Source organism: Pristiophorus japonicus, chromosome 23 (assembly GCF_044704955.1).
Source record: "Pristiophorus japonicus isolate sPriJap1 chromosome 23, sPriJap1.hap1, whole genome shotgun sequence".
NCBI classification, from domain to species: Eukaryota; Metazoa; Chordata; class Chondrichthyes; family Pristiophoridae; genus Pristiophorus; species Pristiophorus japonicus.
Genome location: NC_091999.1, coordinates 37,434,801 through 37,452,949, shown reverse-complemented (window position 1 = coordinate 37,452,949; position 18,149 = coordinate 37,434,801). Strand labels below are relative to the sequence as shown.

The 18,149-nt window shown below is 43.6% G+C and overlaps 13 non-coding genes across 13 annotated transcripts; all 13 read right to left on the bottom strand.

Moving 5' to 3' along the window:
• Positions 1–1,167: 1,167 nt before the first annotated feature.
• Positions 1,168–1,248, bottom strand: trnas-aga (transfer RNA serine (anticodon AGA)). Its single transcript has one exon. It is a non-coding gene; the product is annotated as a tRNA-Ser (tRNA).
• Positions 1,249–1,467: 219 nt separating this feature from the next.
• Positions 1,468–1,539, bottom strand: trnad-guc (transfer RNA aspartic acid (anticodon GUC)). Its single transcript has one exon. It is a non-coding gene; the product is annotated as a tRNA-Asp (tRNA).
• A 1,582-nt stretch (positions 1,540–3,121) lies between these two features.
• On the bottom strand, positions 3,122–3,202 carry trnas-aga (transfer RNA serine (anticodon AGA)). The gene has a single exon. It is a non-coding gene; the product is annotated as a tRNA-Ser (tRNA).
• Positions 3,203–3,421: 219 nt separating this feature from the next.
• trnad-guc (transfer RNA aspartic acid (anticodon GUC)) lies at positions 3,422–3,493 on the bottom strand. Its single transcript has one exon. It is a non-coding gene; the product is annotated as a tRNA-Asp (tRNA).
• A 1,581-nt stretch (positions 3,494–5,074) lies between these two features.
• trnas-aga (transfer RNA serine (anticodon AGA)) lies at positions 5,075–5,155 on the bottom strand. Its single transcript has one exon. It is a non-coding gene; the product is annotated as a tRNA-Ser (tRNA).
• Positions 5,156–5,374: 219 nt separating this feature from the next.
• trnad-guc (transfer RNA aspartic acid (anticodon GUC)) lies at positions 5,375–5,446 on the bottom strand. The gene has a single exon. It is a non-coding gene; the product is annotated as a tRNA-Asp (tRNA).
• A 1,873-nt stretch (positions 5,447–7,319) lies between these two features.
• On the bottom strand, positions 7,320–7,391 carry trnad-guc (transfer RNA aspartic acid (anticodon GUC)). The gene has a single exon. It is a non-coding gene; the product is annotated as a tRNA-Asp (tRNA).
• Positions 7,392–9,276: 1,885 nt separating this feature from the next.
• Positions 9,277–9,348, bottom strand: trnad-guc (transfer RNA aspartic acid (anticodon GUC)). Its single transcript has one exon. It is a non-coding gene; the product is annotated as a tRNA-Asp (tRNA).
• A 3,543-nt stretch (positions 9,349–12,891) lies between these two features.
• On the bottom strand, positions 12,892–12,972 carry trnas-cga (transfer RNA serine (anticodon CGA)). The gene has a single exon. It is a non-coding gene; the product is annotated as a tRNA-Ser (tRNA).
• A 219-nt stretch (positions 12,973–13,191) lies between these two features.
• Positions 13,192–13,263, bottom strand: trnad-guc (transfer RNA aspartic acid (anticodon GUC)). The gene has a single exon. It is a non-coding gene; the product is annotated as a tRNA-Asp (tRNA).
• A 1,885-nt stretch (positions 13,264–15,148) lies between these two features.
• On the bottom strand, positions 15,149–15,220 carry trnad-guc (transfer RNA aspartic acid (anticodon GUC)). Its single transcript has one exon. It is a non-coding gene; the product is annotated as a tRNA-Asp (tRNA).
• Positions 15,221–16,801: 1,581 nt separating this feature from the next.
• trnas-aga (transfer RNA serine (anticodon AGA)) lies at positions 16,802–16,882 on the bottom strand. The gene has a single exon. It is a non-coding gene; the product is annotated as a tRNA-Ser (tRNA).
• Positions 16,883–17,101: 219 nt separating this feature from the next.
• Positions 17,102–17,173, bottom strand: trnad-guc (transfer RNA aspartic acid (anticodon GUC)). Its single transcript has one exon. It is a non-coding gene; the product is annotated as a tRNA-Asp (tRNA).
• Positions 17,174–18,149: the final 976 nt, after the last annotated feature.

Below are 18,149 nucleotides of genomic sequence, written 5' to 3'. Positions count from 1 at the left end.
GAACCAGTCAGAAAAAGAGTCTGAGAGAATCCCATTGGAACATACGTGGCACCGTGAGAAAGAGACAGATTGAGAGACAGAGACAAACAGAGAAACAGGGACAGACAGAGTGAGTCAGACTGAGAGAGACAAAGACTCAAACATAGAAAACTCTCTGAAGAGAGAGAGAGAGGCAGAAACCGAGCGACACAGATACATTTCACAATTTCATTTCATTATCGGTTCAGAGTGTCACATTGTTGCAGAAAATTGCTGATTCAACCGATGAAAATCCGGTCTCACTGATCAGAATGGGAGCATATCCGTGTTAAATTAAAGAGATACCAGGAGTGGGGGACAAACCCACGCGGGACAAACCCATTGAGTTTTAAGGCCAACGCCTCAACCACTCGGCTGTTCTGGTCCTGTGAGAACCTGGATTCTGTCTCTGTGAGAATCTGGGCTTCAACCCCAACCCCACATACAAACACATGCACATCGGCTTTCAGTGAGCATTTACGAACATTTTTAGTAATATTGACACGGGGGCAAATCTCCTATTCTTTTTCGAATAATGCACTGGGAACTTTCATATTCACCCGAGGGTGCAGACGGAGCTTCAATTTAACATTTCATCCGAAAGTCAACAGCTTCAACATTGCAAAATTCCCCAAGTGCTGCACTTTGAGTGTTAACCAAGATGATATGCTCAAGTCTCAGAAGTGCGACTTGAACAGACAAACTCCCGATTCAGTCGAGAATGCGGCCACTGAACCAAAGCCGATACAAAAGTTCGCAACCGTATTATTTTCCCCAAGTCGTTTTTATACGTTCCAGGACATATCAAATTCATGGTGATGATTTCCAGTGACAGTTGCACATACACAGAGACATATAAATAGATAGACAGACACAGAGACCCACACACACATATCCAAAAATTTGCACGCACCAACGACAATGCACAGATGCCTCAGACATCTCGAGGAATAGACAGGCTGAATCACTGTCGCAACTTTGACTGATGTTTGCGATTTTTGAAACGGATGTATCGTGAATATTGCAGATTAATAAAAATGAGAAAAAAATGTCAAAGTTGAAAGGTGTGGGACGTTATTCCATCTATCTCAGGATCAGTTTGGCAGAGAACCGGTTAAATTGTGAAATGGAATGAAAAATGCTGAGAATCGTAGTCGTCAGGATTCGAACCTGCGCGGGATAACCCAATGGATTTCTAGTCCATCGCCTTAACCACTCGGCCACGACTACTGTGTCGCTGTCTTTTTAAACTTTACTCAGAAAAATCTCAGTCATCCATCTCTGTGTTGCAGACGGCCAAAGACTCCTGAAAAATTCTCCGTTTGCTAAAAATCTGGACGAGGCAATCTCATCCACCTGTATTTTTACAGTTCCATATTACTCTGGTTCTTTTTAATATGCATCTCTTCCAAGAAACAGAAGTAAAATTCGACATTTTGAAACAACTGCCTCCCCGTCGGGGAATTGAACCCCGGTCTCCCGCGTGACAGGTGGGGATACTCACCACTATACTAACGAGGAACTGACGGATACCAGTTTTGTCAGAGCAGGAATCGAGTCACTGTGAACAGAACTGGACACCAGGAGAAGTCGACAGACACATTGAGAGACAGAGACAAACCGACAAACAGGGAGAGACAGACAGCGAGATAGAGAGAATGAGAGACAAAAAGTGTGAGACTGAGAAGGAGAGGCAGACTGAGTGAGAAAAAAGACTCAAATATATACATATACAGAGATGTGGGTGTGTGATCTATTAAGAGAGAGAGGGAAAGAGTGAGAGAAAGACATTGATAAAGACAGTGACAAGTAGAGAGACAGATAGAGAGAGAGCGATCGAGACTAAAACAGAAAATGATGGAAATACTTCTCAGCTTACAGGCAGGGACTAACAGAGACAGGCAAAGACATGGACAGACCGAAATGATGGGAAAGAGAGAACCAGTCAGAAAAAGAGTCTGAGAGAATCCCATTGGAACATACGTGGCACCGTGAGAAAGAGACAGATTGAGAGACAGAGACAAACAGAGAAACAGGGACAGACAGAGTGAGTCAGACTGAGAGAGACAAAGACTCAAACATAGAAAACTCTCTGAAGAGAGAGAGAGGCAGAAACCGAGCGACACAGATACATTTCACAATTTCATTTCATTATCGGTTCAGAGTGTCACATTGTTGCAGAAAATTGCTGATTCAACCGATGAAAATCCGGTCTCACTGATCAGAATGGGAGGATATCCGTGTTAAATTAAAGAGATACCAGGAGTGGGGGACAAACCCACGCGGGACAAACCCATTGAGTTTTAAGGCCAACGCCTCAACCACTCGGCTGTTCTGGTCCTGTGAGAACCTGGATTCTGTCTCTGTGAGAATCTGGGCTTCAACCCCAACCCCACATACAAACACATGCACATCGGCTTTCAGTGAGTATTTACGAACATTTTTAGTAATATTGACACGGGGGCAAATCTCCTATTCTTTTTCCAATAATGCACTGGGAACTTTCATATTCACCCGAGGGTGCAGACGGAGCTTCAATTTAACATTTCATCCGAAAGTCAACAGCTTCAACATTGCAAAATTCCCCAAGTGCTGCACTTTGAGTGTTAACCAAGATGATATGCTCAAGTCTCAGAAGTGCGACTTGAACAGACAAACTCCCGATTCACTCGATAATGCGGCCACTGAACCAAAGCCGATACAAAAGTTCGCAACCGTATTATTTTCCCCAAGTCGTTTTTATACGTTCCAGGACATATCAAATTCATGGTGATGATTTCCAGTGACAGTTGCACATACACAGAGACATATAAATAGATAGACAGACACAGAGACCCACACACACATATCCAAAAATTTGCACGCACCAACGACAATGCACAGATGCCTCAGACATCTCGAGGAATAGACAGGCTGAATCACTGTCGCAACTTTGACTGATGTTTGCGATTTTTGAAACGGATGTATCGTGAATATTGCAGATTAATAAAAATGAGAAAAAAATGTCAAAGTTGAAAGGTGTGGGACGTTATTCCATCTATCTCAGGATCAGTTTGGCAGAGAACCGGTTAAATTGTGAAATGGAATGAAAAATGCTGAGAATCGTAGTCGTCAGGATTCGAACCTGCGCGGGATAACCCAATGGATTTCTAGTCCATCGCCTTAACCACTCGGCCACGACTACTGTGTCGCTGTCTTTTTAAACTTTACTCAGAAAAATCTCAGTCATCCATCTCTGTGTTGCAGACGGCCAAAGACTCCTGAAAAATTCTCCGTTTGCTAAAAATCTGGACGAGGCAATCTCATCCACCTGTATTTTTACAGTTCCATATTACTCTGGTTCTTTTTAATATGCATCTCTTCCAAGAAACAGAAGTAAAATTCGACATTTTGAAACAACTGCCTCCCCGTCGGGGAATTGAACCCCGGTCTCCCGCGTGACAGGTGGGGATACTCACCACTATACTAACGAGGAACTGACGGATACCAGTTCTGTCAGAGCAGGAATCGAGTCACTGTGAACAGAACTGGACACCAGGAGAAGTCGACAGACACATTGAGAGACAGAGACAAACCGACAAACAGGGAGAGATAGACAGCGAGATAGAGAGAATGAGAGACAGAAAGTGTGAGACTGAGAAGGAGAGGCAGACTGAGTGAGAAAAAGACTCAAATATATACATATACAGAGATGTGGGTGTGTGATCTATTAAGAGAGAGAGGGAAAGAGTGAGAGAAAGACATTGATAAAGACAGTGACAAGTAGAGAGACAGATAGAGAGAGAGCGATCGAGACTAAAACAGAAAATGATGGAAATACTTCTCAGCTTACAGGCAGGGACTAACAGAGACAGGCAAAGACATGGACAGACCGAAATGATGGGAACGAGAGAACCAGTCAGAAAAAGATTCTGAGAGAATCCCATTGGAACATACGTGGCACCATGAGAAAGAGTTAGATTGAGAGACAGAGACAAACAGAGAAACAGGGACAGACAGAGTGAGTCAGACTGAGAGAGACAAAGACTCAAACATAGAAAACTCTCTGAAGAGAGAGAGAGGCAGAAACCGAGCGACACAGATACATTTCACAATTTCATTTCATTATCGGTTCAGAGTGTCACATTGTTGCAGAAAATTGCTGATTCAACCGATGAAAATCCGGTCTCACTGATCAGAATGGGAGCATATCCGTGTTAAATTAAAGAGATACCAGGAGTGGGGGACAAACCCACGCGGGACAAACCCATTGAGTTTTAAGGCCAACGCCTCAACCACTCGGCTGTTCTGGTCCTGTGAGAACCTGGATTCTGTCTCTGTGAGAATCTGGGCTTCAACCCCAACCCCACATACAAACACATGCACATCGGCTTTCAGTGAGCATTTACGAACATTTTTAGTAATATTGACACGGGGGCAAATCTCCTATTCTTTTTCGAATAATGCACTGGGAACTTTCATATTCACCCGAGGGTGCAGACGGAGCTTCAATTTAACATTTCATCCGAAAGTCAACAGCTTCAACATTGCAAAATTCCCCAAGTGCTGCACTTTGAGTGTTAACAAAGATGATATGCTCAAGTCTCAGAAGTGCGACTTGAACAGACAAACTCCCGATTCAGTCGAGAATGCGGCCACTGAACCAAAGCCGATACAAAAGTTCGCAACCGTATTATTTTCCCCAAGTCGTTTTTATACGTTCCAGGACATATCAAATTCATGGTGATGATTTCCAGTGACAGTTGCACATACACAGAGACATATAAATAGATAGACAGACACAGAGACCCACACACACATATCCAAAAATTTGCACGCACCAACGACAATGCACAGATGCCTCAGACATCTCGAGGAATAGACAGGCTGAATCACTGTCGCAACTTTGACTGATGTTTGCGATTTTTGAAACGGATGTATCGTGAATATTGCAGATTAATAAAAATGAGAAAAAAATGTCAAAGTTGAAAGGTGTGGGACGTTATTCCATCTATCTCAGGATCAGTTTGGCAGAGAACCGGTTAAATTGTGAAATGGAATGAAAAATGCTGAGAATCGTAGTCGTCAGGATTCGAACCTGCGCGGGATAACCCAATGGATTTCTAGTCCATCGCCTTAACCACTCGGCCACGACTACTGTGTCGCTGTCCTTTTAAACTTTACTCAGAAAAAACTCAGTCATCCATCTCTGTGTTGCAGACGGCCAAAGACTCCTGAAAAATTCTCCGTTTGCTAAAAATCTGGACGAGTCAATCTCATCCACCTGTATTTTTACAGTTCCATATTACTCTGGTTCTTTTTAACATGCATCTCTTCCAAGAAACAGAAGTAAAATTCGACATTTTGAAACAACTGCCTCCCCATCGGGGAATTGAACCCCGGTCTCCCGCGTGACAGGCGGGGATACTCACCACTATATTAACGAGGAACTGACGGATACCAGTTCTGTCAGAGCAGGAATCGAGTCACTGTGAACAGAACTGGACACCAGGAGAAGTCGACAGACACATTGAGAGACAGAGACAAACCGACAAACAGGGAGAGACAGACAGCGAGATAGAGAGAATGAGAGACAGAAAGTGTGAGACTGAGAAGGAGAGGCAGACTGAGTGAGAAAAAGACTCAAATATATACATATACAGAGATGTGGGTGTGTGATCTATTAAGAGAGAGAGGGAAAGAGTGAGATAAAGACAGTGACAAGGAGAGAGACAGATAGAGAGAGAGCGATCGAGACTAAAACAGAAAATGATGGAAATACTTCTCAGCTTACAGGCAGGGACTAACAGAGACAGGCAAAGACATGGACAGACCGAAATGATGGGAAAGAGAGAACCAGTCAGAAAAAGAGTCTGGGAGAATCCCATTGGAACATACGTGGCACCGTGAGAAAGAGACAGATTGAGAGACAGAGACAAACAGAGAAACAGGGACAGACAGAGTGAGTCAGACTGAGAGAGACAAAGACTCAAACATAGAAAACTCTCTGAAGAGAGAGAGAGAGAGGCAGAAACCGAGCGACACAGATACATTTCACAATTTCATTTCATTATCGGTTCAGAGTGTCACATTGTTGCAGAAAATTGCTGATTCAACCGATGAAAATCCGGTCTCACTGATCAGAATGGGAGGATATCCGTGTTAAATTAAAGAGATATCAGGAGTGGGGGACAAACCCACGCGGGACAAACCCATTGAGTTTTAAGGCCAACGCCTCAACCACTCGGCTGTTCTGGTCCTGTGAGAACCTGGATTCTGTCTCTGTGAGAATCTGGGCTTCAACCCCAACCCTACATACAAACACATGCACATCGGCTTTCAGTGAGCATTTACGAACATTTTTAGTAATATTGACACGGGGGCAAATCTCCTATTCTTTTTCGAATAATGCACTGGGAACTTTCATATTCACCCGAGGGTGCAGACGGAGCTCCAATTTAACATTTCATCCGAAAGTCAACAGCTTCAACATTGCAAAATTCCCCAAGTGCTGCACTTTGAGTGTTAACCAAGATGATATGCTCAAGTCTCAGAAGTGCGACTTGAACAGACAAACTCCCGATTCAGTCGAGAATGCTGCCACTGAACCAAAGCCGATACAAAAGTTCGCAACCGTATTATTTTCCCCAAGTCGTTTTTATACGTTCCAGGACATATCAAATTCATGGTGATGATTTCCAGTGACAGTTGCACATACACAGAGACATATAAATAGATAGACAGACACAGAGACCCACACACACATATCCAAAAATTTGCACGCACCAACGACAATGCACAGATGCCTCAGACATCTCGAGGAATAGACAGGCTGAATCACTGTAGCAACTTTGACTGATGTTTGCGATTTTTGAAACGGATGTATCGTGAATATTGCAGATTAATAAAAATGAGAAAAAAATGTCAAAGTTGAAAGGTGTGGGACGTTATTCCATCTATCTCAGGATCAGTTTGGCAGAGAACCGGTTAAATTGTGAAATGGAATGAAAAATGCTGAGAATCGTAGTCGTCAGGATTCGAATCTGCGCGGGATAACCCAATGGATTTCTAGTCCATCGCCTTAACCACCCGGCCACGACTACTGTGTCGCTGCCTTTTTAAACTTTAAACAGAAAAAACTCAGTCATCCATCTTTTTGCAGCAGACGGCCAAAGACTCCTGAAAAATTCTCCGTTTGCTAAAAATCTGGACGAGGCAATCTCATCCACCTGTATTTTTACAGTTCCATATTACTCTGGTTCTTTTTAATATGCATCTCTTCCAAGAAACAGAAGTAAAATTCGACATTTTGAAACAACTGCCTACCCGTCGGGGAATTGAACCCCGGTCTCCCGCGTGACAGGCGGGGATACTCACCACTATACTAACGAGGAACTGACGGATACCAGTTCTGTCAGAGCAGGAATCGAGTCACTGTGAACAGAACTGGACACCAGGAGAAGTCGACAGACACATTGAGAGACAGAGACAAACCGACAAACAGGGAGAGACAGTCAGCGAGATAGAGAGAATGAGAGACAGAAAGTGTGAGACTGAGAAGGAGAGGCAGACTGAGTGAGAAAAAGACTCAAATATATACATATACAGAGATGTGGGTGTGTGATCTATTAAGAGAGAGAGGGAAAGAGTGAGAGAAAGACATTGATAAAGACAGTGACAAGGAGAGAGACAGATAGAGAGAGAGCGATCGAGACTAAAACAGAAAATGATGGAAATACTTCTCAGCTTACAGGCAGGGACTAACAGAGACAGGCAAGGACATGGACAGACCGAAATGATGGGAACGAGAGAACCAGTCAGAAAAAGAGTCTGGGAGAATCCCATTGGAACAGACGTGGCACCGTGAGAAAGAGACAGATTGAGAGACAGAGACAAACAGAGAAACAGGGACAGACAGAGTGAGTCAGACTGAGAGAGACAAAGACTCAAACATAGAAAACTCTCTGAAGAGAGAGAGAGAGAGGCAGAAACCGAGCGACACAGATACATTTCACAATTTCATTTCATTATCGGTTCAGAGTGTCACATTGTTGCAGAAAATTGCTGATTCAACCGATGAAAATCCGGTCTCACTGATCAGAATGGAAGGATATCCGTGTTAAATTAAAGAGATATCAGGAGTGGGGGACAAACCCACGCGGGACAAACCCATTGAGTTTTAAGGCCAACGCCTCAACCACTCGGCTGTTCTGGTCCTGTGAGAACCTGGATTCTTTCTCTGTGAGAATCTGGGCTTCAACCCCAACCCCACATACAAACACATGCACATCGGCTTTCAGTGAGCATTTACGAACATTTTTAGTAATATTGACACGGGGGCAAATCTCCTATTCTTTTTCGAATAATGCACTGGGAACTTTCATATTCACCCGAGGGTGCAGACGGAGCTCCAATTTAACATTTCATCCGAAAGTCAACAGCTTCAACATTGCAAAATTCCCCAAGTGCTGCACTTTGAGTGTTAACCAAGATGATATGCTCAAGTCTCAGAAGTGCGACTTGAACAGACAAACTCCCGATTCAGTCGAGAATGCTGCCACTGAACCAAAGCCGATACAAAAGTTCGCAACCGTATTATTTTCCCCAAGTCGTTTTTATACGTTCCAGGACATATCAAATTCATGGTGATGATTTCCAGTGACAGTTGCACATACACAGAGACATATAAATAGATAGACAGACACAGAGACCCACACACACATATCCAAAAATTTGCACGCACCAACGACAATGCACAGATGCCTCAGACATCTCGAGGAATAGACAGGCTGAATCACTGTAGCAACTTTGACTGATGTTTGCGATTTTTGAAACGGATGTATCGTGAATATTGCAGATTAATAAAAATGAGAAAAAAATGTCAAAGTTGAAAGGTGTGGGACGTTATTCCATCTATCTCAGGATCAGTTTGGCAGAGAACCGGTTAAATTGTGAAATGGAATGAAAAATGCTGAGAATCGTAGTCGTCAGGATTCGAATCTGCGCAGGATAACCCAATGGATTTCTAGTCCATCGCCTTAACCACCCGGCCACGACTACTGTGTCGCTGCCTTTTTAAACTTTAAACAGAAAAAACTCAGTCATCCATCTTTTTGCAGCAGACGGCCAAAGACTCCTGAAAAATTCTCCGTTTGCTAAAAATCTGGACGAGGCAATCTCATCCACCTGTATTTTTACAGTTCCATATTACTCTGGTTCTTTTTAATATGCATCTCTTCCAAGAAACAGAAGTAAAATTCGACATTTTGAAACAACTGCCTACCCGTCGGGGAATTGAACCCCGGTCTCCCGCGTGACAGGCGGGGATACTCACCACTATACTAACGAGGAACTGACGGATACCAGTTCTGTCAGAGCAGGAATCGAGTCACTGTGAACAGAACTGGACACCAGGAGAAGTCGACAGACACATTGAGAGACAGAGACAAACCGACAAACAGGGAGAGACAGTCAGCGAGATAGAGAGAATGAGAGACAGAAAGTGTGAGACTGAGAAGGAGAGGCAGACTGAGTGAGAAAAAGACTCAAATATATACATATACAGAGATGTGGGTGTGTGATCTATTAAGAGAGAGAGGGAAAGAGTGAGAGAAAGACATTGATAAAGACAGTGACAAGGAGAGAGACAGATAGAGAGAGAGCGATCGAGACTAAAACAGAAAATGATGGAAATACTTCTCAGCTTACAGGCAGGGACTAACAGAGACAGGCAAGGACATGGACAGACCGAAATGATGGGAACGAGAGAACCAGTCAGAAAAAGAGTCTGGGAGAATCCCATTGGAACAGACGTGGCACCGTGAGAAAGAGACAGATTGAGAGACAGAGACAAACAGAGAAACAGGGACAGACAGAGTGAGTCAGACTGAGAGAGACAAAGACTCAAACATAGAAAACTCTCTGAAGAGAGAGAGAGAGAGGCAGAAACCGAGCGACACAGATACATTTCACAATTTCATTTCATTATCGGTTCAGAGTGTCACATTGTTGCAGAAAATTGCTGATTCAACCGATGAAAATCCGGTCTCACTGATCAGAATGGAAGGATATCCGTGTTAAATTAAAGAGATATCAGGAGTGGGGGACAAACCCACGCGGGACAAACCCATTGAGTTTTAAGGCCAACGCCTCAACCACTCGGCTGTTCTGGTCCTGTGAGAACCTGGATTCTTTCTCTGTGAGAATCTGGGCTTCAACCCCAACCCCACATACAAACACATGCACATCGGCTTTCAGTGAGCATTTACGAACATTTTTAGTAATATTGACACGGGGGCAAATCTCCTATTCTTTTTCGAATAATGCACTGGGAACTTTCATATTCACCCGAGGGTGCAGACGGAGCTCCAATTTAACATTTCATCCGAAAGTCAACAGCTTCAACATTGCAAAATTCCCCAAGTGCTGCACTTTGAGTGTTAACCAAGATGATATGCTCAAGTCTCAGAAGTGCGACTTGAACAGACAAACTCCCGATTCAGTCGAGAATGCTGCCACTGAACCAAAGCCGATACAAAAGTTCGCAACCGTATTATTTTCCCCAAGTCGTTTTTATACGTTCCAGGACATATCAAATTCATGGTGATGATTTCCAGTGACAGTTGCACATACACAGAGACATATAAATAGATAGACAGACACAGAGACCCACACACACATATCCAAAAATTTGCACGCACCAACGACAATGCACAGATGCCTCAGACATCTCGAGGAATAGACAGGCTGAATCACTGTAGCAACTTTGACTGATGTTTGCGATTTTTGAAACGGATGTATCGTGAATATTGCAGATTAATAAAAATGAGAAAAAAATGTCAAAGTTGAAAGGTGTGGGACGTTATTCCATCTATCTCAGGATCAGTTTGGCAGAGAACCGGTTAAATTGTGAAATGGAATGAAAAATGCTGAGAATCGTAGTCGTCAGGATTCGAATCTGCGCAGGATAACCCAATGGATTTCTAGTCCATCGCCTTAACCACCCGGCCACGACTACTGTGTCGCTGCCTTTTTAAACTTTAATCAGAAAAAACTCAGTCATCCATCTTTGTGCAGCAGACGGCCAAAGACTCCTGAAAAATTCTCCGTTTGCTAAAAATCTGGACGAGGCAATCTCATCCACCTGTATTTTTACAGTTCCATATTACTCTGGTTCTTTTTAATATGCATCTCTTCCAAGAAACAGAAGTAAAATTAGACATTTTGAAACAACTGCCTCCCCATCGGGGAAATGAACCCCGGTCTCCCGCGTGACAGGCGGAGATACTCACCACTATACTAACGAGGAACTGACTGGTACCAGTTCTGTCAGAGCAGGAATCGAGTCACTTTGAACAGAACTGGACACCAGGAGAAGTCGACAGACACATTGAGAGACAGAGACAAATCGAGAAACAGGGAGAGACGGACAGCAAGTTAGAGAGAACGAGAGACAGAAAGTGTGAGACTGAGAAGGAGAGGCATACTGAGTGAGAAAAAGACTCAAATATATACATATACAGAGATGTGTGTGTGTGATCTATTAAGAGAGAGAGGGAAAGAGTGAGAGAAAGACATTGATAAAGACAGTGACAAGGAGAGAGACAGATAGAGAGAGAGCGATCGAGACTAAAACAGAAATTGATGGAAATACTTCTCAGCTTACAAGCAGGGACTAACAGAGACAGGCAAAGACATGGACAGACCGAAATGATGGGAAAGAGAGAGCCAGTCAGAAAAAGAGTCTGAGAGAATCCCATTGGAACAGACGTGGCACCGTGAGAAAGAGACAGATTGAGAGACAGAGACAAACAGAGAAACAGGGACAGACAGAGGGAGTCAGACTGAGAGAGACAAAGACTCAAACATACAAAACTCTCTGAAGAGAGAGAGAGAGAGGCAGAAACCGAGCGACACAGATACATTTCACAATTTCATTTCATTATCGGTTCAGAGTGTCACGTTGTTACAGAAAATTGCTGATTCAACCGATGAAAATCCGGTCTCACTGATCAGAATGGGAGGATATCCGTGTTAAATTAAAGAGATACCAGGAGTGGGGGAAAGACCCACGCGGGACAAACCCATTGAGTTTTAAGGCCAACGCCTCAACCACTCGGCTATTCTGGTCCTGTGAGAACCTGGATTCTGTCTCTGTGAGATTCTGGGCTTCAACCCCAACCTCACATACAAACACTTGCACATCGGCTTTCAGTGAGCATTTACGAACATTTTTAGTAATATTGACACGGGCGCAACTCTCCTATTCTTTTTCGAATAATGCACTGGGAACTTTCACATCCACCCGAGGGTGCAGACGGAGCTTCAATTTAACATTTCATCCGAAAGTCAACAGCTTCAACATTGCAAAATTCCCCAAGTGCTGCACTTGAGTGTTAGCCAAGATGATATGCTCAAGTCCCTCAGAAGTGCGACTTGAACACACAAACTCCTGATTCAGTCGAGAATGCTGCCACTGAACCAAAGCCGATACAAAAGGTCACAACCGTATTATTTTCCCCAAGTCGTTTTTATAAGTTCCAGGACATATCAAATTCATGGTGATGATTTCCAGTGATAGTTGCACATACACAGAGACATATAAATAGATAGACAGACACAGAGACCCACACACACATATCCAAAAATTTGCACGCACCAACGACAATGCACAGATGCCTCAGACATCTCGAGGAATAGACAGGCTGAATCACTGTCGCAACTTTGACTGATGATTGCGATTTTGGAAACGGATGTATCGTGAATATTGCAGATTAATAAAAATGAGAAAAAAATGTCAAAGTTGAAAGGTGTGGGACGTTATTCCATCCATCTCAGGATCAGTTTGGCAGAGAACCGGTTAAATTGTGAAATGGAATGAAAACTGCTGAGAATCGTAGTCGACAGGATTCGAACCTGTGCGGGATAACCCAATGGATTTCGAGTCCATCGCCTTCACCACTCGGCCACGACTACTGTGTCGCTGCCTTTTTAAACTTTAATCAGAAAAAACTCAGTCATCCATCTTTGTGCAGCAGACGGCCAAAGAATCCTGAAAAATTCTCCGTTTGCTAAAAATCTGGACGAGGCAATCTCATCCACCTGTATTTTTACAGTTCCATATTGCTCTGGAACTTTTTAAGATGCATCTCTTCCAAGAAACAGAAGTAAAATTCAACATCTTGAAACAACTGCCTCCCCGTCGGGGAATTGAACCCCGGTCTCCCGCGTGACAGGCGGGGATACTCACCACTATACTAACGAGGAACTGACGGGTACCATTGCTGTCAGAGCAGGAATCGAGTCACTGTGAACAGAACTGGACACCAGGAGAAGTCGACAGACACATTGAGAGACAGAGACAAATCGACAAACAGGGAGAGACAGACAGTGAGATAGAGAGAACGAGAGACAGAAAGTGTGAGACTGAGAAGGAGAAGCAGACTGAGTGAGAAAAAGACTCAAATATATATATATACAGAGATGTGTGTGAGTGATCTATTCAGAGATAGAGGGAAAGAGTGAGAGAAAGACAACGATAAAGACAGTGTCAAGAAGAGAGACAGATCGAGAGAGAGCGATAGAGACTAAAACAGAACATGATGGAAATACTTCTCAGCTTACAGGCAGGGACTAACAGAGACAGGCAAAGACATGGACAGACCGAAATGATGGGAAAGAGAGAGCCAGTCAGACAAAGAGTCTGAGAGAATCCCATTGGAACAGACGTGGCACCGTGAGAAAGAGTCAGATTGAGAGACAGAGACAAACAGAGAAACAGGGACAGACAGAGTGAGTCAGACTGAGAGAGACAAAGACTCAAACATACAAAACTCTCTGATGGGAGAGAGAGAGAGGCAGAAACCGAGCGACACAGATATATTTCACAATTTCATTTCATTATCGGTTCAGAGTGTCACGTTGTTACAGAAAATTGCTGATTCAACCGATGAAAATCCGGTCTCACTGATCAGAATGGGAGGATATCCGTGTTAAATTAAAGAGATAACAGGAGTGGGGGAAAACCCACGCGGGACAAACCCATTGAGTTTTAAGGCCAAGGCCTCAACCACTCGGCTATTCTGGTCCTGTGAGAACCTGGATTCTGTCTCTGTGAGATTCCGGGCTTCAACCCCAACCCCACATACAAACACATGCACATCGGCTTTCAGTGAGCATTTACGAACATTTTTAGTAATATTGACACGGGGGCAACTCTCCTATTCTTTTTCGAATAATGCACTGGGAACTTTCATATCCACCCGAGGGTGCAGACGGAGCTTCAATTTAACATTTCATCCGAAAGTCAACAGCTTCAACATTGCAAAATTCCCCAAGTGCTGCACTTGAGTGTTAGCCAAGATGATATGCTCAAGTCCTTCAGAAGTGCGACTTGAACAGACAAACTCCCGATTCAGTCGAGAATGCTGCCACTGAACCAAAGCCGATACAAAAGTTCACAACCGTATTATTTTCCCCAAGTCGTTTTTATACGTTCCAGGACATATCAAATTCATGGTGATGATTTCCAGTGACAGTTGCACATACACAGAGACATATAAATAGATTGACAGACACAGAGACCCACACACACATATCCAAAAATTTGCACGCACCAACGACAATGCACAGATGCCTCAGACATCTCGAGGAATAGACAGGCTGAATCACTGTCGCAACTTTGACTGATGTTTGCGATTTTTGAAACGGATGTATCGTGAATATTGCAGATTAATAAAAATGAGAAAAAAATGTCAAAGTTGAAAGGTGTGGGACGTTATTCCATCTATCTCAGGATCAGTTTGGCAGAGAACCGGTTAAATTGTGAAATGGAATGAAAAATGCTGAGAATCGTAGTCGTCAGGATTCGAACCTGCGCGGGATAACCCAATAGATTTCTAGTCCATCGCCTTAACCACTCGGCCACGATTACTGTGTCGCTGTCTTTTTAAACTTTACTCAGAAAAAACTCAGTCATCCATCTCTGTGTTGCAGACGGCCAAAGACTCCTGAAAAATTCTCCGTTTGCTAAAAATCTGGACGAGGCAATCTCATCCACCTGTATTTTTACAGTTCCATATTACTCTGGTTCTTTTTAATATGCATCTCTTCCAAGAAACAGAAGTAAAATTCGACATTTTGAAACAACTGCCTCCCCGTCGGGGAATTGAACCCCGGTCTCCCGCGTGACAGGCGGGGATACTCACCACTATACTAACGAGGAACTGACGGATACCAGTTCTGTCAGAGCAGGAATCGAGTCACTGTGAACAGAACTGGACACCAGGAGAAGTCGACAGACACATTGAGAGACAGAGACAAACCGACAAACAGGGAGAGACAGACAGCGAGATAGAGAGAATGAGAGACAGAAAGTGTGAGACTGAGAAGGAGAGGCAGACTGAGTGAGAAAAAGACTCAAATATATACATATACAGAGATGTGGGTGTGTGATCTATTAAGAGAGAGAGGGAAAGAGTGAGAGAAAGACATTGATAAAGACAGTGACAAGTAGAGAGACAGATAGAGAGAGAGCGATCGAGACTAAAACAGAAAATGATGGAAATACTTCTCAGCTTACAGGCAGGGACTAACAGAGACAGGCAAAGACATGGACAGACCGAAATGATGGGAACGAGAGAACCAGTCAGAAAAAGAGTCTGAGAGAATCCCATTGGAACATACGTGGCACCATGAGAAAGAGACAGATTGAGAGACAGAGACAAACAGAGAAACAGGGACAGACAGAGTGAGTCAGACTGAGAGAGACAAAGACTCAAACATAGAAAACTCTCTGAAGAGAGAGAGAGGCAGAAACCGAGCGACACAGATACATTTCACAATTTCATTTCATTATCGGTTCAGAGTGTCACATTGTTGCAGAAAATTGCTGATTCAACCGATGAAAATCCGGTCTCACTGATCAGAATGGGAGGATATCCGTGTTAAATTAAAGAGATACCAGGAGTGGGGGACAAACCCACGCGGGACAAACCCATTGAGTTTTAAGGCCAACGCCTCAACCACTCGGCTGTTCTGGTCCTGTGAGAACCTGGATTCTGTCTCTGTGAGAATCTGGGCTTCAACCCCAACCCCACATACAAACACATGCACATCGGCTTTCAGTGAGCATTTACGAACATTTTTAGTAATATTGACACGGGGGCAAATCTCCTATTCTTTTTCGAATAATGCACTGGGAACTTTCATATTCACCCGAGGGTGCAGACGGAGCTTCAATTTAACATTTCATCCGAAAGTCAACAGCTTCAACATTGCAAAATTCCCCAAGTGCTGCACTTTGAGTGTTAACCAAGATGATATGCTCAAGTCTCAGAAGTGCGACATGAACAGACAAACTCCCGATTCACTCGATAATGCGGCCACTGAACCAAAGCCGATACAAAAGTTCGCAACCGTATTATTTTCCCCAAGTCGTTTTTATACGTTCCAGGACATATCAAATTCATGGTGATGATTTCCAGTGACAGTTGCACATACACAGAGACATATAAATAGATAGACAGACACAGAGACCCACACACACATATCCAAAAATTTGCACGAACCAACGACAATGCACAGATGCCTCAGACATCTCGAGGAATAGACAGGCTGAATCACTGTCGCAACTTTGACTGATGTTTGCGATTTTTGAAACGGATGTATCGTGAATATTGCAGATTAATAAAAATGAGAAAAAAATGTCAAAGTTGAAAGGTGTGGGACGTTATTCCATCTATCTCAGGATCAGTTTGGCAGAGAACCGGTTAAATTGTGAAATGGAATGAAAAATGCTGAGAATCGTAGTCGTCAGGATTCGAACCTGCGCGGGATAACCCAATGGATTTCTAGTCCATCGCCTTAACCACTCGGCCACGACTACTGTGTCGCTGTCTTTTTAAACTTTACTCAGAAAAATCTCAGTCATCCATCTCTGTGTTGCAGACGGCCAAAGACTCCTGAAAAATTCTCCGTTTGCTAAAAATCTGGACGAGGCAATCTCATCCACCTGTATTTTTACAGTTCCATATTACTCTGGTTCTTTTTAATATGCATCTCTTCCAAGAAACAGAAGTAAAATTCGACATTTTGAAACAACTGCCTCCCCGTCGGGGAATTGAACCCCGGTCTCCCGCGTGACAGGTGGGGATACTCACCACTATACTAACGAGGAACTGACGGATACCAGTTCTGTCAGAGCAGGAATCGAGTCACTGTGAACAGAACTGGACACCAGGAGAAGTCGACAGACACATTGAGAGACAGAGACAAACCGACAAACAGGGAGAGATAGACAGCGAGATAGAGAGAATGAGAGACAGAAAGTGTGAGACTGAGAAGGAGAGGCAGACTGAGTGAGAAAAAGACTCAAATATATACATATACAGAGATGTGGGTGTGTGATCTATTAAGAGAGAGAGGGAAAGAGTGAGAGAAAGACATTGATAAAGACAGTGACAAGTAGAGAGACAGATAGAGAGAGAGCGATCGAGACTAAAACAGAAAATGATGGAAATACTTCTCAGCTTACAGGCAGGGACTAACAGAGACAGGCAAAGACATGGACAGACCGAAATGATGGGAACGAGAGAACCAGTCAGAAAAAGAGTCTGAGAGAATCCCATTGGAACATACGTGGCACCATGAGAAAGAGTTAGATTGAGAGACAGAGACAAACAGAGAAACAGGGACAGACAGAGTGAGTCAGACTGAGAGAGACAAAGACTCAAACATAGAAAACTCTCTGAAGAGAGAGAGAGGCAGAAACCGAGCGACACAGATACATTTCACAATTTCATTTCATTATCGGTTCAGAGTGTCACATTGTTGCAGAAAATTGCTGATTCAACCGATGAAAATCCGGTCTCACTGATCAGAATGGGAGGATATCCGTGTTAAATTAAAGAGATACCAGGAGTGGGGGACAAACCCACGCGGGACAAACCCATTGAGTTTTAAGGCCAACGCCTCAACCACTTGCTGTTCTGGTCCTGTGAGAACCTGGATTCTGTCTCTGTGAGAATCTGGGCTTCAACCCCAACCCCACATACAAACACATGCACATCGGCTTTCAGTGAGCATTTACGAACATTTTTAGTAATATTGACATGGGGGCAAATCTCCTATTCTTTTTCGAATAATGCACTGGG